The following is a 14020-nucleotide window of genomic DNA, read 5'->3' as shown; positions in this document are numbered from 1 at the left end:
TACATTTTTTTTAAGAAATGAAAGAGAGTTTTGATTTTTTTTTCTTAAACAAAACTGTCAAACTTTGCAACTGCAGCTTTTCTTTCCCTCTCCTCCTTAGCTGATTAAAAGAGAAAAATCAGTAAAAAATTCCAATTTTTTTTTCCAGAATAAAATTAACTTTTTTCCATGTTTTTGTAAAAAATCCTACATAGTTTGCTTTTGATTTTTCTTTTTTTTTTGTTAATTTCCCATCTCCTAAAAGAGGAAATCTACATTCACCCATCTTTTCCATGAAATGACAGAAAAACATTAGTGGTTAATTATTCTGGCTTTCTTGTTTATTTAAAACTCTTCATTGCTGGCATATTATTCAATGTCTGAAATGTTAAAAACAGAACAAAACATAGGTTTTTATGTTAAAACTACAGATACATTAATTTTTTTTTGCCAAAGTCTTTGGCCACTTAACTATAGCACATTCACAGCTGCCATTTTTCCTCTCCTATCACACAGTGATTTTCATTATCATTTATTATGTCAAACAGCTATCCTTAATGTTTATGAATTATCTGACTGAAACAACAGTTTTTCATTACATGCACTTTCTGTTTTAGCACCAGAACTCCTACTGGTATACATAATGTCTATGTGCTGAGAAGAGCTGGCTGAAAGTACTGAAGGAAGCATTTTTTTTGAGAGGTTTTGGCATTAGTTTTAGGTCATTTTCAGTGAACATCCCACACCATTTAAAATGTCTCACTGAAATTCACTTTTAATTACGAAGTCTCATTTTTCAAATCAAGATGACTTTTCATTTCAAAATGGATGCTAATGGAGAGCAAAAAGAAGTTTTCCTAGAGTAAAATGAAAACAAAAAGAAACCCTGACTTGAATTTTTGATTTTTCCTGTGACTTTTCTAGATTTTTGGTCCACTAAATTTTTCAAGTTATGCAATGTTTATAAAAAAAATTATACTGGAAACATTTGAATTATCAATATTGCCTTAATTAATTCACAATTCCTGTAAATGCTGCACAGACCAGCACAGCCACCCTCTTCTGAGCAGAAGAGGGTCTGCTCAGACACGTGGAAACATCTTGCTTGTTTGCACCACCAAAGAGAATCAAAGCTCCAGTACTCATACTTCTTTTTTTTTCATTTCAGGGGCAGATCAAAAACATTCAGATTTCCTAAACAGATGGCATCTTTTAAAATTGTGACCGCGTTGTCTGTGTGTGTCTCATATACTGTACGGATTATTCCTCACAAGCGCTTATTGGTGGTGGACCCAGCAGCACGTTATGCCTTTGTTCTGCTCCTTGGCACTTCCATAAACGTCTCCCCTTTGCAGTAGTGTGGGCTTTCTATTTCATCTATGTCACCAGCATGTGTGAAGCCCTGCCATGTTTTAATGGTATAAATATTAAGGAAAGGCAAAGCAAATAGAATAATAAATAAGGACATGCTCTCCCCCTGTTGCTACTGCTAAGGTACTATTTATTTTAAGCTAGGAGTGCCTGCTAGGAGGTGATCTGAGGGGTGGGGGGCTTAAAATGATGATTTTTTTTTTTTTTAAAGCATCACTTATACACAGCATCTGTTCTGCCAGTTTTGCCAAGCAGATGTGTTCGCACCATGGGATCTCTCCCCACCCCCTGGGCTATCCGGCTGGAGTGTGCATCAAGGCACTACCGCAAACCTGGTCCTCCACAGTGTCCGAGTGGGCACAGCCTCCACTAGTTAAACAGAAAAGTAGTCTGTCCAAAAGTAATACTTTTGGTATGTATTTTTTGAGGTCTAAATTGAGCTAAATGCAAATAGCAGCTTTGCTCCAATTGTGCTGCTTTCTGTTTTTCCTTTCCTGAACACTCATCCAAGTGAGGTATGTTCTGGGGACATTATCCACTTAGCACGTGTCTCTGAATGAGCAAAAGCACCCGCCTGTAGGTAGGAGGTTATCCTGCTTCTTTAGAAGTGGTCTCTCTCTGCTGGTAGGGTGAGAGTCATCAGGCAACAAGGACATCTTGAGGAACCAAATTTACCTACTGATTTTATAACCCACTGACGCAAAACGAAGAATAAATGCCTTACAAACCAAAAACTTTTTGGATGAGTATTTTGCAAGCAAAAAAACCACAAGGCAGAAATCATCAGATAAATTTTTTTTTAGTAGTTCAGTCAGTCTCTTTCTCTGGCTACATAGCTCTCTTTGGAGGAAAATGCAAAGATTGTTATTGATGGTAGATTACCATCAACTTTATTGACTGTGTCTGAAACATATGATCACCCCCCCCCAAGTACTGAAGCAACTCGGGGCACTGAAATTAATGGAAGTAGGCTGCTTTACACCAGCAGAGAAGTCTTCCTATGCCTGCACCAATAATAACTATGAAAAAACCTTAAGTGGGTTTACTCATGGGTGAGGGAGTGGGGGTGGAAACAGTTTCTCGGTAAATCCAAAATCCTGGCCAAGGATCCAGAAGCAGATTAGTATTACAGTATCCCTCTTATAAGCTGTGCTGAGCTGAGCTTGTTAGAAAGGTGTTAAACTTTCCTCTGCCAAGAGCACTTTGCAATAATCAGTTTATGAAAAATGCAATTTGGCAGCAAACTCTTGGCAGTCTCAAATCAACTGCACCTATTATACCCCACTCACAAGTGGATGGGCAAAGGTGGCTCGGCACATCAGTCTCTCCTCCCCCTCCTCCGTGGCCTTGAAATTTGCTCAGCCATGCTGGAGAAGGGGAAAAAACAGTGTTGTGTAACTAGTCTCCAAAACCCAGACAGCCATTAAGAACAAGAAGGAGGAAAAAAAAAGAAGTCAGAAACAAAAGACAGCCAGCTGCAAAGCTTCTGGCAGGAGCTTCCAGGTAGAAAGTCTGTTTGTGCAGGCTTCCCAGGGCAAAGGAAACAGCCTGTGCCCTGTCACGACAAAAGATTCACCCCGACTGGGAAAAATGTAAATGATGCTGAAGTGATAATGAGCACTCAAGTGGATTTCTTCCTGAAATGAGTCACAGCTGCTGTCAAAGCTCCATCAATTTGATTGCTGTAGCAGAGCGAGGAAAAAGCTCTCAGGAATGCCACCTGAAAGCCTTTGCCATGGGAGAATCGTCCCACCAAGCCCAGGCAAGGGCCCAGTGGCACAGGGCAGTGTGAACATCTTCCCTATCCAGCTGGGAATAGGGCTTCTACCTGCCAAACCTGGGGAGAAGCAGTGGTCCCTCTGCAAACACAAACCATTTCCTTATGGTGCATTGCTCTGTGTTGTGTTAGTAACTTCACAACTGTTTTTCCACTAGAAGGCATTACTGGGACCAGGGAGAGTAGGCTGGAAAGGAGACAGATGGTATTTTCTCTCTAATTTTGGTGTTTCAGAACAGAATTTGCACAGTTTGTTCCTCAGTCAACCCTTACTTTCAGGATAAAAAAAACTGTTACCTGACAGAACATGAATGGTTTTGAAACATGCAATATAAAAAAAAAATATTAAAAAGCATGCAGAGGGGGAGCTTTCATCTTAAAGAGCTACCAAATTTGCATTCCTGAGGTCTGATTCTATGGTTATTAATCAGATGCTTTGGGGATATTAAAGATTGTCTCTCACTAATATCAAATGCAAACGTCCTTTCTTTCTCAAGATTTCCCAACAGATCTTTAAAGTCTTGGAGCTCCTTTCATTCTTAATATGCACCAAGATTATCTTGTATCTGCAGAGGTCTTCTTTACACCTGGAGTTTAATATCTTCCCCTCTCCAGCAGATCTCCTCTTCTTTTAGTTAGGGCTCCATTTCTGTTAGCTGCTATTCTAAAACCCAGTTTGCCCATTTAAACTAATACCTGCCTTCAGAAGAACAGAATTTGGGAGCTCAGCCTGACATCTGCTGTGCCCATGCTCTGCTAACTTACATGGCATTATCCTGCCATGGGAATCCGCAGCCTAAGTAAAAGCCCCAGCTGCAATTAAGTGAAATCTCCTGCTCCAGTTGACGTGGCCAAATGACTTTATGTTGCACATTCCCATCTTCCAGGCTGTACTGCGAGATGGGCAAGGAGCAGATGAGAGTTGTAAGGTGCATGAGCAACCCTTGTGCAAAATGAGACTCCTCTTGGTTCCTACCTGGGTAGAGCAAAGTTATTCCCACATACAAGAGCCTTTTCAGGGGTGAGCACTGCACTGCACAGAGAGCGTGAAGTAGTTTGCTGTCAAAGTGATAGGAGAATGGATTCCTGTAAGACCTGAGAAAGCCATGGACAAACCTTTGAAAATGGTGGGCAAGAAAACAAGTGTTTTTTCATGTATGCAAAACACAGGCTCCGGGCAAATCATGTTAGCTCAAGGAGCACCCAATGCCACAACTGCACTCATGTAGGAACCCCTGTCCTGCTCGGGCCGTGTTCCTCTAACTCTCCCTCACAAGCATGCACCCACACTCATTCACATGCATCACCTTAAATAAATGTCTCCAAGATCCAAATTCAAAGCATTCCTTCTTTTCCCACCTCACTTCTACCAACCGCTACTTGCTCTGCTGAAGGTGTAAATAGGTCAGGTGTTTCTATGGCCACAGTGAACCAAATAAGCAGTTGGGGTTCAGTGAGCAGGATGAGTTTTTTAATCGTTTCAGTGCCAGGTAGCACAAGGTGTGCGGCACCATGCTGATGCTACCCCGCCACCTTCTCTTGCTCTTCAGAGATGTGATGGCTGGCACAGGCCCCTTCCCTCCTCGAAAATGTTATCTCCTACGAGCTTCAACAGGCAGCTCCCCTCCTGAAGTAGTGCTTATGAAAAGTACATTTCACCTGAAAAATGTCTCTTCGCATCACCACTGCAAGTACTAATTGCCAGTTCCAGTGCGGCATTGAACCTATTCACACAAGGTGTAATTAAGATGTGACTCACAGCCACAGGATGCTGCAGAGGCTAAAAAGTATGAAATAAGCCTAAAAGGGGACTAGACAAATTCATGAGGGATGGGTCTAACCAACAGGATGGCTGGGATGACACACCATTCAGGAAGCCCCTCCTACACCTCTCAATGCCTGAAGCTGAGGAGCTGTAGCATGGAAAGGAGTTTTTTGTACTAATTTTTGTACTTTTGTAGTTTACTTTTGTACTATTTCTTTCCCAGAGTCCCTGCTGTTCCCCAGGATCCCAAGCTAGATGAGCACATAGTCTTCCACCTCCTCCCTGTGCGTAACAAACAGAAAAATTGGGATGAACTGTGGAGCTGATGGCTCCGAATCTGAGCAGTGCAGAGATGTCTCTGACCCTAGTTGATGGCCAGGAGGGGAACATCCAGGACACCAATAGGATCAGCCCTGTGCTACATTTGACCAGTTGTCACAAGGCATTTTCTGACTTCTGATTTTTTCTGCGTGGTGAATCATCTGGCTACTATAGCACAGATCTGTTTTTGCTCAGTGAAAAGCACCAGATCTTTCACACATCACAGACTAAGTTATTTGTCAATAAATTTGCTCATTTAAGACTGATTTATCTCCCTTTACAGGGGCCAGACATGAGGATGTCTACTCTGGCTAGTGTTTCTTATGAAAGCTCTGGCTGGAAGATTTTGTCCCATAACCCGCCACCCAAAACCATCCCCATCTCAGCTATGATGTTCACCTAGCCTCCTTGCAATGCAGAAGAAGGTTTTATGAGGAGGACTCAGAGCAAGACTTCAAGCAGGCTTCCTCGGTGACCAGCAAGAGCCCTCCCTTCTTCCCTATCCTGTAAAACAGACATACCGATCTTTTCTGCAAATTGTCAAGCATATGGACCCCTGATATAAATACTGCTACAAAAGTAAAAATAGTAATAGAAATATTAATAATCCAAATATGCCTTATGATCCTGGGACTTCAGTTCAGGCTTTAATGGCACATGGTTGAAATATTGCAGATTCTTGTATCCCTTGTTTATCCCCCGGGCCAGTAAAGGAGAAGGAGGGTCCACACCAAGAGCTCTTCTCTTCCATAACCAAACAGAGCTGAAAAACACAAAGAGCTCCTCTCTCCTGTAATGAAACACAGCTCAAACCTCCACAGAGGGAGCCTGAGTTTTCCTGACCAATTACTTCTAGTACAAGCTTACATCCTTTAAAAAAAAAATCACCTCAGCTACACTTCCCACCTTTTGGCAGTCTGGCTTACCAAGGGACATTGGTTCTACGATTGTATCACTGGACCATGCTGAAGCCAAAGATGCTTTTCATGTCTGTTCACTCATCTCAGCAAGCTGGGGCCTGAAACTTGGCGTTGTTTCCTGCCAACACCACCACAAGTAACTGGTGCCAATCAAAGCAACTGCTCTTCCCCCTCCATGTGTCATTTTCTCGCACAACCAATGAGGCTTTAAATTCAAGGTGTTGTTGAGGTCTTGACAAACAGTTCTGAGCATAACAATCAGCTCAGCTCCCTGCCCTTCCCCAACTTATTGGCTTGACGTTGCTCTTATACCCCTGGTGTCTACAAGTGTGAAAGGGAAAGGATTTTAATTTCAAGGCAAAATTCCTCAAACTTAATTGTTATGTGAAGCTTTGTATTTAGCCTCCAGTCTCTCTCAGAAACCTGATAAACATACGTTCCCAGTTTGAAAATATTCGTTTTTTCCTCCTCAGTATTTTTTTTCCCTAAGTGAAATGAGAATCAGTAGAGATTTTCTTGTTTAACAGCATAAGATCTGGCATAATATACAACTATCACCTTGTCACGACAAATAAGCTTTACTTATTCCTTGGCATTAGCAATGTCCACGCAGCCCTGGGAATAGCATGTTGTTGTTTCAGCTCATTACTGCGCTGTCAGCAAAAGGAGAGGCAGTAGGGCTGAAATTCAACCCCCAGATACGTGTGCACTGTTTGGAGCCTGCAATGGGGAGCAGTGTTATGGGTGGCTGTGAAAACGTTCTTCAGAAAGTCAAAGAGGACATAGCATGGGTGGCAGCAGACCTGGTGCTCCCCTCTAGCTTTTTCTCTGATCTTCAAGAAAGGGGTTCCCTGATCTGTAAAGTGGGGATAACCATATTCACAACCGCTCTGTAAAGCGTATAAAATCTACAAAGAACAGCAGCAAACCTGATAACCCCACTGCTATCAGTTATCTATCTTCTGAGGAAACTTACTTTATCTCTGATTCTTATAATTAAGATAAATATTATGTTGGAACCAATGTGTGTTGTAAATAATTATCTACTCCTCATACACATATTTCCTCCACCCCCATTTTTTCTCCTATATAAAACTTGGTAGTCTTGCTTACCAACTAGATTTAGACCTATTAGGATTATCTGTAATAGAACAATTATTTTATCTTTAAGAATACAGGGTTTAGGGAACAACGGATTGATGAGGGGAGAATGTAACACAATACTATGGAAACTATATTGCAGGATTTAATATTGTATACTCCCATGGTCAGAAAGTCCTGCATTATAATCCTATGATGCCAATGCTGTACTGAGCAGCAACTCATTCTAAAATCCAGTTAGCTTAGGCTTTGTGTACAGCAGAAGCACAGGAAATAGCAAGAACCTACCCAGTCACATTGAGCTACCATAGTTATGGGACATGTTCAGGAAAAAATGCTTTGTTTTGTTTTGCAGACCTCACTTTCCAAATGCTGGTACTCAGTAGGCCTATATAGCAACTGTTGGACCATTGCCTAATATTGTAAGTCAAATCATAGGTCACTACATGCCTATTCCAAAATAATCCTCCCTCCCTGCCAAGTCCTAAGTCCCAGAAACCTTTATCATGGATGAGAAAATGGGAGATATGCAATCAGGTGCACAATAAGGCATTGGAATGACAAAGTTTCTAAAATTATAAATGTATAAAACCACACTATGTACTATGCCATTTAATTTCAGTAGTGATTTTATAAACACTAAGTCTCTTGAATAGTCCTAATAGTCCCACTGTAGACACCAGCACACTATCTGGGAGAGGATATTAAATGTTCTTCTGGCTCCTCCCTTATTCACTAACACCAACCATCCTAATTACCAGTGGCCCACAAAACCTCGCTGTTTTAGCAGTGTAATCTTTGGAAACTAGAGCTCGATTGTATAAAAGCTTTAAGTTTGTGTTGTTTTTTTTTTTTTTCCCTGCAGCATAGTTATCCTTTAAATGTGGACAGCTGGATAGCTGTCATTACAAGGAAAGAAAAAGCCACCAACAAAGGCTCTGCAGAAAGTATTCTGAAATGCATTGTACAAGACCTTAAGCTTTGAGGTTATGGAGATAATTTTAGTACTCTCATTCTCTGGCTGCTCACTAACCCTCGGACACATATTTTGATATTTTTCTTTCAGTTTAAAATTTCTTTGCTTAGGTGTTTATAAGGAAAATTAAAAGCAGGGGACATCGCTTCACTGATTTGAACGGATTGTGGGTAAGACTTGTGAAGCTACCTCAAAATGTTTAAAATATAGCCAGTATGTTCCTCCCACTCCTTTTTTTTTTTTTTTTTTTTAAACGAAGAGATGCTAATCTGTTTCTTGAACAATCACTTCCAGATTGCTAAATCAATTAATAGATTTCTTAATCAAAGTCTTTATTAATTTTGTGATGCTGCATTCAAATAATAATTATCTACCCAGTAAAAACTAGCTTGGAGAGCCTACCTAACTGACCTTTGCAGCAGCAGCAAGAGAGATCTGTTTTTTGGTATTCAAATAAAAATGAGTAAGAGAGGAAAACTCATACAAGAATGAAGTAAAATACCATAGAAAATGATAAACGGGAACACTTGGAAACTCCAGGGCAGAAGTCAAGTCTGTGGACCCCTGTATATTACCATGTATCACATATAATGAGTCAGTGCCTGGGGCAAACTGTCTGATTGTCCCCATCTTCCTGGCAGCCCTGAGAACAAGTGCAAGAAAAGAAGGTGTTTCTACTACAAATACAGCATGGGGCCTCAGCTCCAGACAGTGACATTAGACAAGCCACATGGGAAGTTGTTTTGTAACCTTAGCTATGACAACTGAGAACCTACAGCTGCAGAAGTACTTGAGTTGGGTCTGGATCAGCCTTAGATTACACCAACTGCATGTGGCAAACACTGTTTTATTCATGCCTGGCTATAACAAATAAGAGTCCCTGCCTCCCTATCTTTTTCACTTAAATAAAGAAAGTCAGAAAGTATTTTTGCTCCAGCACTGCCTGGAGGATCTATAGCAACATGAACTTATTTATCACCCATCATTTCTATGCAAATATTTCCTACCGTGTCAGACCAACCATTTATTATAGCATTTCTCTCTGAGGTCTTGACATCATCTATCACTGCTAGTCACCTACCCTGCTCCTGCTCTGGGCCTTTGCACTGCATGGGAATCCACCAGTGCGGATGCCAGCAGCCTGGGCTGCTGCCGTTTTCCATTTTGCCACTCTTCCGTTACTACTTTGCCTGCTGGAGCTGCAAATGTGTTGTTAAGGGTTCAGTGGGGCACCTTCTTTATGAGCCTTCCCTACCAACACCCCCTTAATATAGGAGATGTCAACCTGCCTGTTTTGTGAACATCTCACCTCCTTCTTCCTTTAAGCAGCAGCATAAGGAGAGATGGCTGAACTCTCCAGGAAAGTAACAAGGGAAAGCCAGCACCAGATAGATCTAAGCTAGATCTCGATTCAAGACAAAGACGTCTAAATGTAAAAACTTACAGTGAAATATGTTAACATTACCCTAGGTTGCCAGTGAAGTTTGTCAGTAACAGGTGAGGCAAGAACAGGAGGCACCTGGACAGCAACAGACCCAGCTGTATATGGGTATGTCCTCCTCAGACCTCCCCAAAGGATGGGTCACATAGTTCACTTGAGTACCTTTATGTCTCCAGTAAGATTGTTCATTCATTCTTTTCCTGTGTTTCCAATAATTTCCCCTCCTTCTTTTGGTTTTTAGGAGGTGAGAGTTTGTAAACAATACACAACTGTAGCTGTAAACAAACTTGTCTGGAAATTGCCTTTGCTCTGGGGAGCATCTGGTAGAAAATCTGTCCCAGTCTTTTCTTCCCGCTCTCCCTGCCAAACAGCATTTCTCCCTTGCTCTTTATCTCTAGACCCTGGTGAGGAGGGGACAGACCGTCATCTGTGCCAGAAAGGGAAAGAATTGTTCCTTTACAAATTCACAGAAGAGCAGGATTGTCTATATATGACTGCGGGATACCTTTCTTGCTTGCTTTGTTATCACCATCTTCACCAGTGTCAGGACCCTAACAGGGTCAATTTTACGAGTAGCTAGCCCATGCTTTTCTATGTTATAGAAATCGTGTTCTCTAATGCTTACGTATATTTTTTTCTTACTAGGGCATAGGAAAAGGCAGATGTTTGCAATAGCTGAAGTAGCAAAAGAGATTGTCTTCCTCACTAGCTAGAAGCGTACGTCATTAGAGTATATCCTTCTATTTCCTTATCACGAAATTGAAATACCTCTGAGCAGCTAATGTGTTTGCAGTAACAGAGGGGGTTCCCACACTGCTTAGAAATGTAACTGGATTTTCTCGTAACACGTTGCAGTGACATTACAAGCTAAATGGCCAAGAAGTTACTAATATGATGGGAGGGTAAGTTATGAGTGTGATCCAGTACATAATGTAATACAGGAGCTCATAAACCCATAATGACAGTTTCCTATGAAACTGATACATAATTTTAATTAAAAAAATAATTGTGCAGATACAGCAATGACTGCATGACCTGCTTGGTCATGAAAGGTCAATTGTAAAACTTATTTAGGTATGCCCTCTAACTCCTATCCAAGATCAGTTATTTGTGCACAAAATAGGAGAAACATTTTATTCTTCTCCTCAAACTTTTGTAACTCTGAGCATTTTTCATAATGATAAAAAAAAAAAAACAAACCAACTTCTTATTAACGTGTTGTCCTGTCTCCTTCATTTTCTAATCTAGCATGTCCCCAGCAGTGCTGGAGATCCACATGCTCATTTGTGCTTTCCTACCTGGAAGCAAGATCCTTTGCAAGGCGATAGATCTGGCTCTCCAGGGACGCACACTGCTGCACCTCTCCTGAGGGACTCTCAGCTGCCGAGTGTAGTGGCAGTGAAATCCACTTTCATCTTGTATTTAAAAAACTCACATAAAATTTCCAAATGGCTTCTCTGTGAGCTGCGTAAAGAGGCACTTTCAAAGCTGCAAATAAACAACTTTCAAAGAGAGATGGCCGTGTACTTTCCCTGTGCCTTGGCATGTGCCCCTTCAGCAAAACACCAGCCCTCAATGCTGGCTCATCCCTTCACAGGAGCTCCTGCACGGGCACAGCTGAAGCACTGGTTTGAGGCACAGCAAATTCTGCTTCACATATCAAAACAAAAGGAACAGAAACTGGGGTGAGTGAGCAGTGGGAAGCAGAGAGGGAGCTGGAGAAAGATTTGTCTGGAAGCATGAGTCAGGGTGTTATGAGATGTATGAGATTATCATAGTTTACATAGTGTCCTCATTGCCAAACAACCACGTCAGGTCCCCAGCGCAGTGCTGACTGTGGAGGGATCATGAGCAGCAGGACAGTAATAGTGTGACTGTAGCACAATGTCCTCAGTCAGAGGTACCGGCCCAGGAAGGATCTCACAACCCCTCAAAACGTTATGCCTCCTGCAGCAAATTGCCTCTGGCACGCTTTGAGGCACGACCCCATGTGCAATTGCCATAGGTAGCACCAAGAAAAGGCAGTTTCTCTCTTTCTTGTCAAGACCATGTTCGAATTTTAATGAACTCAACCAAAAACCTCTCCTGGAAAGAAATTTAGACCTGGACTGCACCTGACACTTGTGAAGCTGGAGCTTCCTCATCAGTTCCATACTGTATTTATTTGGCCCAGATAGCGCTTACTTATTCCACAGCTTCCAGAAAATTGTTTCAGTGCTACCTGCATATGGAAATAGTGGGACAGCGCTGATTCAAAGCCTACCAAAGTCAAGGGGGAGATTCCCACTCATTTTTAGTGTCTTTTACATCAATCTAACTCTCCAGGAGCGCTGCTGGGGCTGACCTTCTGCCCTTGGTAGCATTCCAATTCAGAGTGGAAATCGCTGAATTACAGAGACTAGCCTCTTTTTTATATATATATATTTTTGCTTTTTTTTTCTTTGTTTTAGAAGCAGCAGCAGTATCTGGCTTCCAGCACGCAGCAGACTGCTTTCACACTGCAGACAGAGCCTGCTTGACTCCCCTAAGCAAACCTGCTTCGCTCTGTCTGTGAGCGTGCACATAGGCACCACGCGGGTGCACACACGCATTGTTCAGCAAAAGTCACACTGTGACGCACGGATCTCCTTCTGATCTGCCCGACAGCCCTGCCTCTCCTCACACAGCCAAGGGAGAGGGGCTGCATAAAGGGAACAGGACACTAGAAATTATCCAAGAAGCATTATAAGCCTTTCAGCTCCCCCTTCCTCTCTCCAGCCTTTATGCTATAGTAAACACCACCTAGACATTTTGCTGTTTTTACCAAAAGAAGCTATTATGGTTTGGGGGGGGGGGGGGGTGGGGGAAGGATATAGGAGACCTTAAGATATTACCTCTGAGCAAAGAGATCAGATACTTTTAAAGCAGGGCAATAAACACTTCTTCCCTTCCCCACAAGTGCAGTCAACACATTTGATTTCTTTTTCTATATCTCTCCCATGTTTATTATTAAAACACATCATCGCCATCTAATCACCACTGGAATTGAAAGTAACTTTGCACAGGAGCATTCTAAAATTAGAGAACGCTGATTAAAATTAATGCAAACCCAAAGTGCTGTGCTGTAAAGAAACTACGGCCAACAGATGAGCAAACGCAACCTGTATCTGCTAATTTCACAGTGCTGATACTCAGATTTTAGTAATTTTTGGTGTGTGTTTCCCTCCTCTACAAGCAGCGCCACAAAACTGCCAGCCCAGGGCTCTGCTGAGACCTTCTCCTTACCTCGTCCACACAGCAGGAATAGTCCCATCCAGGAATCTCCCAGTTTCCCACTCCGGAGGAGTCACAGTTTGCTTCTCCCTGCGGCAGCCTCCCTGGGTGCCCACCACCCTGCTCCACGTCCTGGGGACAGCTGAGGCCAGCCTGGGGGGCTGGAGCATGGCGGCAATGGGACGCGGCCCTTCCTGATATAATGGGAAGGCTGGTGCCAGCGCCGGCATCGGTCCGGGCGGGATTCCAGCACGCCGGCCATCCTGCACCTGTCACAGGGCACCAACCGTGACAATCAGCTGCACGGCTAATATTAACCACCCATGCTGCCGGCACCAGGGAAGCACAGCAGGGACAGGAGCATGATCCAGGCACAGAGCAGCTTGCAGGGAAATAATTGTCCAGCTCGGCCTTTAGTTAAAAGGAAAACAAAAAATAAAAGAGTGAATGTTCTACCAGACTGGTAACCTGCATGGGAGTACCAGAGACCCGCGTAATCCTTTCCTGTCCATCACATTAGTCTGCTTTTCTCTTTAGCAGTGGCTTTGGTCCTTCCAAAATTGCTGGCCACAAATCAGAAAGGACATATTCATATTTACTGCCTCTGCTGCCTCGGCACAAACAACCTCAGGTCCTCAGGCAGCCGCAAGAGAAACACCAGGCTGAGCCTCAGTCGTGCCGAGGGTGACAGTTGCATGATCGCGCTACTTAGTGGCATGCTTTGATTTCTGGCTACTGGGAAAGCACCATGACAGACAGTTCTGTTGCATACAGCAAGAAGGTAAAATAAGCTAGTACTGGAAATGCTACAAACCAAAATCAAGAAAACCTTCCTGCCCAGCACAACCTGAAATGATAACACAGCATATTAACGTCCTGCTTAAAATAAAACACCCATAGAATTGGGCCACTGTGTTTTGGGTTTTTTTTGGTTTGTTTGGTTGGTTGGTTTTTTGTTTGTTTTGGGGTTTTTTTTTCAGAAATTTTTGCAGTGCTTGGTTTCCTCTGCTCCCTGGATATTGCAGGGGTCTCCAGGCACAGGTGACGCGACGAAGGCATGCGCTGCAGAAGCGGTAAGCACCAGAGGGCAGCTTAAATACAAACGTGAGCTCCAACT

At 42.7% G+C, this 14020-nt stretch overlaps 1 protein-coding gene across 1 annotated transcript in view; it reads right to left on the bottom strand.

Annotated features, from left to right (window-relative positions):
• The window catches only part of ARPP21 (cAMP regulated phosphoprotein 21), a 199352-nt gene extending 186108 nt beyond the window's left edge, over positions 1–13244 (bottom strand). Inside the window, exon 1 of the mRNA XM_086742913.1 lies at positions 12916–13244. The gene's annotated coding sequence lies outside the window, so the exon portion shown is untranslated. The remainder of the gene's footprint in view (positions 1–12915) is intronic.
• Between the last annotated feature and the right edge of the window lie 776 nt (positions 13245–14020).

Source organism: Chlamydotis macqueenii, chromosome 2 (genome assembly GCF_036417535.1).
Source record: "Chlamydotis macqueenii isolate bChlMac1 chromosome 2, bChlMac1.mat, whole genome shotgun sequence".
In the NCBI taxonomy this organism is placed as follows: Eukaryota; Metazoa; Chordata; class Aves; order Otidiformes; family Otididae; genus Chlamydotis; species Chlamydotis macqueenii.
This window is presented reverse-complemented; position numbering and strand designations above follow the sequence as displayed.